The sequence below is a fragment of the Lynx rufus genome, unplaced genomic scaffold (assembly GCF_022079265.1).
Source record: "Lynx rufus isolate CCGP_SWC_20201006 ecotype Redwood Valley unplaced genomic scaffold, mLynRuf1.p SCAF_16, whole genome shotgun sequence".
NCBI classification, from domain to species: domain Eukaryota; kingdom Metazoa; phylum Chordata; class Mammalia; order Carnivora; family Felidae; genus Lynx; species Lynx rufus.
The window spans coordinates 20,389,745-20,398,438 of record NW_025814830.1 but is presented as its reverse complement, the minus strand read 5'-3'; positions in this window follow the sequence as shown (position 1 = coordinate 20,398,438).

Below are 8,694 nucleotides of genomic sequence, written 5' to 3'. Positions count from 1 at the left end.
CCAAAGAACAGAGGGATATTAGGGCAAAAAAACTTTCCTTTAACTGTTAGTGAAATATTGTTTGTCTCTTTTTTACCTTCAGAGCCAGGTCTATGACCTTAATTATACATACAGAGTAAATATGACACCGTGAGCTTGTACTATGGCCAGGCCAAGTTTTTGGGTGAAGTATCTATGTAGATGCATGTGCTGAGAAATGGGGCTTCAAAAATGCTGGTGAGATGGCAAGCCTGAAGGAAAGAGGAAACAGCTGCAGATGATCCACCAAAGGGTATTTTCTAAAGTCTCAAAGGAAAGTTCTGTGCTGCTGTGTCTCCATTCCCAGGGGTTGGAGTTGGGTTACATGTCCATGCAGTGTCCCAATAGCATGTTCCTGTCCAAGAAAGTCATTTATCACATGAACTCTGTCTACAGCCACCAGTCACTTCTTCTAAAGAATTCCTGCATTCACCCACTTCATGTGGTGGTGGTGAGGGGGTGTCTATGTAACATTTAAATTTCCTTTCATGTAAAATAATGGAAGCTACGTCATCATATTATTGAGAAAATTAAATAACAAGGTATATGGAAAGTGCTTAGCACAAAGGCAGTAAGAGAAATAGTTCAACAAACATTTTCTGCTGTTAATAATACTTCATCTGAAAAAGAAAATCACTACAAGTGAAAAAGAGTTTAAAAACCAATGGATTAGGTACTACTCCAGCTTTAAGATTTTATGGCTTTAAAGTACAAGGTATATTGGCAAAATAATTTGACAGATATTCATGTTTGAATCCTGGAATCAATTTGTAAAACAAGAAGTTTTACCTAGATGGCACCTCAGGTGTGTTACTACTTCTATACTGTGCCAACCTAGCACTCCACCTGAGTTTCAATGCAGGATAGCCACATTGTCCTGAATCTAAAGGTTCCTCCAGTGATGAATTCTGAAATTAGAATTCTATTGCATGTAGTTTATTTTGGAGGTAATCCCAGAAAGCACAATTGAAGAAGGAAAAGATGGACGGGAAAAAACAATACAGTGTATGTTTAAGAGGAGATTACTATTGTGGGAAGCTGGGGCTCAAGGCTGATGAGGGCTTTGGAAAATAGTATAGAATGCATGGCTCAGAGTGATACTTCCTGAGGGGTAATGGAGTATTTATTTTATTCCTCTCTGAGGAATCGGGGGTATTTATCTTTCAGTTGTATCATTGGCTGATAGTTGTGCTAGGGGCACCAGCTCCTCAACATTGCCTGGCTGCCCTATGTAGGGGACCACAGATGACTTAGTAAGCTCTCAGGTGTACAGTCTCAGGTGCTTACAGTAGGAAGCCAGCAGCATGCACTGGGTCACTGAGGTGACACCAAGAAAATCTGTAGAGAACTCCACGTTTCTGTGGTTTATTGTTGTAGACTCTGGGTATGAAGTTCCCTCTTGTCCAGCAAGAGAATGGATGCAGAATTAAAATGTGAGACAGGCTAATGTCCAGGAGGAGACAAGAGCCTGAGTAGGGGTCCTCGCTCCATTTTTATTAGGATCAGAATGCTTACAAGCATGATGGACATGCACAAAGAGGCAATGAATCCATGAACATTAATTCATGGGTGTGAGGGAAAGGGTGTTTTGAAGATATGTGGTGTTAGGGGTTTGGGTCAATACAAAACAAAATCCTTGTGCTGGGAGCAAGGTTGTTTACAGCAGGCATGAGGCGCCACCTCTGTTTACCTAAAGTGGCCTAGGGGACAAGTAAGAGCATGCTACCTCAGGTCATGATCTCGCAGTTCATGAGCTCAAGCCCCATGTCAGGCTCTGTGCTGACAACTTAGAGTCTGGAGCCTGCTTCAGATTCTGAGACTCCCTCTCTCTCTCTGTTCCTCCCCCACTCATACTCTGTCTCTCAAAAAATAAATAGACATTTAAAAAAAGAAGAGAGATGGAGGGATTGAATTTCCCTTAGTCTGACTTCTTTAGAGATCAGCTTTCACCTCGTGAATTGATAGCATCTTGAATCACTTACTGGTCAAGCACTGACTAAGTGTGGTTATTCTGTGGGCTAGGTAAAGGAAGAACCTGAGAGACTAAATGTTCCTATTGGCAGGTCAGCAGTCTAAGGGATAAAAGAGGGGCTGGAGTGGGGACTCACCCTCTTGTGAATGTGAACAGATTGTCATGAAAGAATTGAAAGAAGATTCTAGTCTGCTAGGAAAGAGAAGAGGCCTAGATATGTAGGGAAGGGTCACAGAAAGAAGGCACAGGAACTATCTAAAAACACTCTTAGCTGGGTGTTGTTTGAGGGGGTGGCCCAAGATGGTGGCAGAGGAAGACCTTGAACTCAACTTCTCCCAGACATACCAAATCTACAGCTATAAATGGAAAAATTCCTTCTAAAAAAGAACTAAAAATGAAAGATAAAAGAACCATTTTGAGATGAGTAGGAAAGGCAGAGATGCAGTTTCACCAAAAACCCCAATCTCAGTGCAGTGACCCACAATATGGAGGAATTTGACAATTATGGAGCTTCTCCTGGAAGACTGAGGGGTTGATACCCCATGTCAAGCACCCCAACTCTTGGGACATGCACCAGAGAAATAAGTCCCCAAAATGCCTGGTTTATAAAACCAATGGGGCTTATGGTCAAGAAATGCAAAGGGCTGTGAGACACTGAGATTCTCCTTTTAAAGAACTTACATGTGATCTAACTCACCCAAGGACCCAACACAGAAGCAGCAGTTTGAAAAATGCCTAGACCATATGTGAAGGAGAGTCATTTGGTAATCTTAAAGAATCTTCTGGAAGGGCAGGAGGTAGTTGGGACTCTCTTGAGATAGAAGTGCTGGCGACATAATTTTTGCATTATCTTTCTACCCTGCTAGCAGAGGTGGACATGCAAGGACATGGCCTCCCATCACCTTGCTAAAGCTGAGGGGAGTGAGTGGTTGTGGCAGTTACCTTACACCTGGCTAGAGCTGGCATGTACAAGCAGTCACAGAATTCTCCCACTCCCTTGCTAAAGCTGGCAAGCATGGGTGGTTGTGGATCTTCCCTGCTCCCTGGCTTGGGCCAGCAAGTATAAGAAGTTATTATATTTTCCTGCTCCCTTGCTAAGACAGGTGAGCATGTGCAGATGGGACACTCTCCCACTGCATCACTGAAGCCAGTGGGCACATGAAGTCAAGAATTTTCCTGATGTTTTGCTGAAGCCAACAAGTGTACCCTGTCCCTTGTGCTTGACAGCTGCCTTGCTAAAGCTGACAGGTGCATGCAATCCATATATGGGACACCTCTTGATTTCTTGGTCCTGAGGGCCAGGGCTTCTGTTCCTGGGCTCCATGGGACTATAACAATTAGAAAGACAGTTCTTGCCAAGCTACCACCCCTCAGGCACTGCATAGACAGCAGATTGAAACACACACCCAGTATTCCTGTGAAAAAGAACAATTTACTTGTCCTAGAGCTTCAGCCTGAGGTGCAGACTTCAGATTTGCCACACATCTAGGTGCCATGGAGCACTCTCAAGGGATGTAAGCAGGGAGACACTTTCCTTGCACACTACCTTGGACTTGCTAACCTGTATAATACCTCCCAGAAAGCAGCTCATACATTAATCTGGAGCCCCCATTTTTGCGACTGTCACCCAAAAGATACCCCTAGATCTTCTAATCTGGAGGCCAGCAGGATTTATATTTGTAGCCCCACAGGACTGTATGTATTAGTATAATTTAAAAGCTGCTACTTTGAGGGGCTGGCTTCCAAGCAGACTGCAACTAAGTTCTAAATGAGATCCCACCCCTTGGAACTGACAGGTCTTGGCACATCCTTGACAATGGGAGCCTATCAAGAATAAGTTGGGGCATTGGATGTCTCAGTGGCTTAAGCATCCAACTTCCAATTTCGGCTCAGGTCATGATCTCACCGTTTGTGAGATCGAGAATCCCTGCTTGGGATTTTCTCTCCCCTCTCTCTGCCCCTTCTCTCTCTCTCTCTCTCTCTCTCTCTTTCTCTGTCTGCCTCTCTCTCTCAAAATAGATAAACAAGCTTTAAAAACAGAGAATAGAGGCACCCAAGTGGCTCAGTTGGTTAAGCATCTGGTTCTTGATTTCAACTCAGGTCATGACCTCATGCTTCATGAATTTGAGCCCCACATCAGGCTCTGCACTGACAGCGTGGAGCCTGCTTGGGAGTCTCTGTCTCCCTCTCTCTCTCTGCCCTTCCCCCACTCTCTTTCTCTCAAAAATAAATAAACATTAAAAATAATAGAATAAATCAGGCTGCTTAGATAATTACAAAGCTTTGAGAGACAACAGAGAACTAGAGCAAGGTTGAATGATAAGATTCATCACTACACCAGGCTACTCCCTAAAGATTGGAAAGCGTAGCTATTTACCTAACACAGAAAAGCAAACACAGCTGTTTTACCTAACACAGAGTAAAGCAAGATGAGGAAACAGAGGAATTTGTTTCAAATGAAAGAACAAAATAAAAAAAAAAGTCATTAGTGGGACAGAGATAAACCCACATAATAAATAACTCAAAGTAATGGTCGTAAAAACACTCACTAAACTTGGGAGAATAAAGGGTGAACACACTAAGAACTTCAATAAAGACAGAAAAAAATATCACAATGTACCAAACAGAAGTAACAGAACTGAAGAATACAGTAACTGAAGTAAAAAAATATACTACAGGGCTTCAACTAGATGAACCAGAGGAATAGATCAGTGATCTGGAAGATAGGGCAATGGAACATACCAAACAGAGGACAAAAGGAAAAAAGAAAGACTTCTAGGGAAGATAGCTTAGTAAGAGTATCTTAGGCTCACCTTATCTCACAGATACAACTAGCTAACACTTACATCAGGGTAAATAACCTAGAAAATGATCCAAAGACTGGCAGAATAAACTCCACAACTAAATGTAGAGAAGGGGGCATATTGAAAAGGGTAGGAAGGGCAGAGACATGGTCATGAACTAAAGGGACTCATGGGACTGCCTGTGGGAGGGAAGGACACTGCAGGCATTGGAGGAGAGAGAAACTCCCACACTGGGAGGCCTCCATAGAGAAGATGAATCCCCATAACATTGGGCTTTAAAAACCAGAGAGGCCAAATTTTGTGAGTTCTTACAAGTGGTACTTAAAACTCTGAATTTAAAAGAAATCAGCTGGCTCAGCTCTGAAAAGCTGGTGGGTGAGTGGAAACTGAGTGCCCACCATTAAAGAGCACAAAAAATAATTCTAAAAAAATACGGTACAGAAGCAGCAATTTGAAAAGCACCTGATACATACTGGAGGGAGAGTTATTTACTAACCTCAAAACATGTCCCAAAGGGACAGAAATTCCTGGGGAACTCCTCCAGGAACAAAAGAACTGGCAGGTGCCATTTGCTTCCCTCCCCCTGCCTCCAGTGTAAACACACCTGTGGCTTGCTACCTAACTTGCTAGCGCTGCTGCACCATTTCCCTCCCTGTGCTTCAGCGGATCTCCCCCCTGCAAACCCTCTTTCCAGAGCCCATACAGGGCAGTTCCACAGGCCTGTGTGCAAGCAGCCCCTACAGTGACCAGCAATGCTCCAAGGTGACTTCTGCCACGAAAAGAAGCAAAGATAACCATACATACCAGTCAGATGGAGACCCCAGTAGTGGGCTAATGCAGACACTTGGTGTGAATGTAGGCTTACCAAACAAATGAAATCTTCTCAGGGACAACATAGGGAAAGTACCCTGCAGTTTGGTTCTACTGCATCTCTGGAAAATGCCTGGTCTAATGTAACTGAAGCCCAAGGCATTCCCAGACTGGCCTACTAACACCACAGAAATCAAATACTGCTGACAACAGGCAAAGAGAGCCATTGCAGATGACCATACTTAAAAATAAAAAATAGGGGCGCCTGGGTGGCGCAGTCGGTTAAGTGTCTGACTTCAGCCAGGTCACGATCTCGCGGTCGGTGAGTTCGAGCCCCGCGTCAGGCTCTGGGCTGATGGCTCAGAGCCTGGAGCCTGTTTCCGATTCTGTGTCTCCCTCTCTCTCTGCCCCTCCCCCGTTCATGCTCTGTCTCTCTCTGTCCCCAAAAAAAATAAGTAAACATTGAAAAAAAAATTTTTTTTTAAATAAATAAAAAATAAAAATACCGCAATTGCAGGGTGCACACATCACCCATAAGAGACACCTCTGAAGTTCTAGGTTCTGGTGAACAGGGGACACTGCATAGCAAAGCACTACAAGATTTCTTCTTCATAAGGCCATTACTTTCAAGTCCAGGAGATATAGCTATCTTTTTTTCTTTCCTAACACATGGAAACAGACACAGAGAGTTAGATAAAATGAGAAGACAGAGGAATATGTCCCAAATGAAAGAACAGCACAAAATCATGTCAAAAGACCTAAACAAAACAAAGATAAGTAATATGCCTGATAGTGAATTTAAGGTAATGATCATAAAAATATTCATCAGACTTGAGAAAAAAATGGGAGACATCAGTGAGACCCTTAACAATGAGATAAAAAAAAGAGCCAATAAAAATGAATAATACAATAATTGAAATTAAAAATACACTAGATGGGATAAATAGCAGGCTAGAAGAAGCAGAAGAATGAAACAGCAACATAGGGGACAGAGTAATGGAATGTGATTAAGCTGAGCAGGTGAGAAAAAAATCACGCAAAACAAAAATAGACTTAGGTAACTCCGCAATGCCATCAGTATAATAACACTTACATTGTAAGGATTCACAGAAACTTTATTTGAAGAAATAATAGCTGAAAATTTTTTGAGGAAATAATAGCCAAAAATTTCCCAAATCTGCAGAAGGAAACAGAAATCCAGATCCAGGAGACACAGAGATCCCCCCAACAAAATTAAACCAAAGAACTGCACACCAAGACACATAGTAATTGAGATAACAAAAAATAGTGATGAATGCTATTCTTTCACCTCTTTGGTAAGATTTATTACTAGGTATCTTATTGGTTTTGGTGCAACTGTAAATGGGATTGATTCCTTAATTTCTCTTTCTGCTGTTTCATTATTGGTGTATAGAAATCCAACAGATTTCTGTATGTTGATTTTGTATTCTATAACTTTACTGGATTCACTTATCAGTTCTAGCAGTTTTGTGGTGGAGTCTTTTGGGTTTTCTATATACAGTATCATGTCATCTGCAAATAGTGAATGTTTGACTTCTTCCTTGCAAATTTGGATTTTTTTTATTTCTTTGTGTTGTCTGAATGCTGTGGCTAGAGTTTCTAGTACTGTTAAATACTATGTTCAATGACAGTGGTGAGGGTGGACATCCTTGTCTTGTTGCTGACAGTAGAGGAAACGCTCCCAGTTTTTCCCAACTGAGGAAATTGGATTAAAAAAAATTTAATGTTTATTTTTGAAACAGAGGGAGACAGAGTGTGAGTGGGGGAGGGGAAGAGAGAGAGGGAGACACAGAATCTGAAACAGGCTCCAGGCTCTGAGCTGTCAGCACAGAGCCCAATGCGGGGCTTGAACCCACAAACCGTGAGATCATGATCTGAGTTGAAGTCAAAGGCTTAGCCAACTGAGCCACCCAGGAGCCCCATATATGGATTTTTTTTTATATGGCCTTTATTATGTTGTGTATGTTCCCTCTAACCCTACTTTGTTCAGGGTTTTTATCATGAATTGATATACTTTGTCAAATGATTTTTCAGTATCTATTGAAATAATCACAGGTTCTTATCCTTTCTTTCATCAATGTGGTGTATCGTGTTAATTGATTTGTGAGTATTGAACCATTCTGGCAACCCACTTGATTGTGGTAAATGATTCTTTTAATGGACTGCTGGGTTCACTTTGCTAGTGTTTTACTGAGAATTTTTGTATCCATGTTCATCAGGGATATTGGCCTGTAGTTCTTTTTTAGTAGAGTGTTTTTCTGGTTATGGTATAAGGATAATGCTGGCCATTTAAAATGAATTTGAGAGTTTTCCTTCATTTTCTAATTTTTGGAATGGTTTGAGAAGAAGAGGTATGAATTCTTCTTTACATGTTTGGTAAAGGGTTACCTGGGTGGCTCAGTTGGTTAAGTGTCTGACTTCGGCTCAGGTCATGATCTCACAGTCTGTTAGTTTGAGCCCCGGGTCAGGCTCTGTGCTGACAGCTTGGAGCCTGGAGCCTGCCTTGGATTCTGTGTCTCCCTCTTGTTCTCTTCCCCACCCCTGTTCATGCTCCGTCTCTCTCTGTCTCAAAAATAAATGAACATTAAAAAAATTTAAGAAGAAAATAAAAATAAATGTTTGGTAGAATTTGCCTGTGAAGCCATCATCTTGCCCTGGACTTTTGTGTGTAGGGTGATTTTTTTATTAGTGATTGAATTTCTTGACTGGTATTGGTCTTTTCAAGTTTTCTATTTCTTCCTATTTCAGTTTTGATTGTTTATATGTTTCCAGGAATTTATCCATTTCTTCCAGGTTGTCCAATTTGTTGGCATACAGTTTTTCATAATATTCTCTTATAATTGCTTGTATTACTGTAGTGTTGATTGTTGTTTCTCCTCTCTCTGGTGTTGGTTGTTTTTTCTCCCTTCTCATTCTCTTTGCTATTTGATAAGTCTAGCTAGAGGTTTCTCAATTTTATTGATTTTTTTAAAAGAACCAGCTCCTGGTTTCATTGATCTGTTCTACTGTTTTTGTTTATATGTTTGTTTATTTTTAGTTTCTGTATCATCTATGTCTGCTCTAATCTTT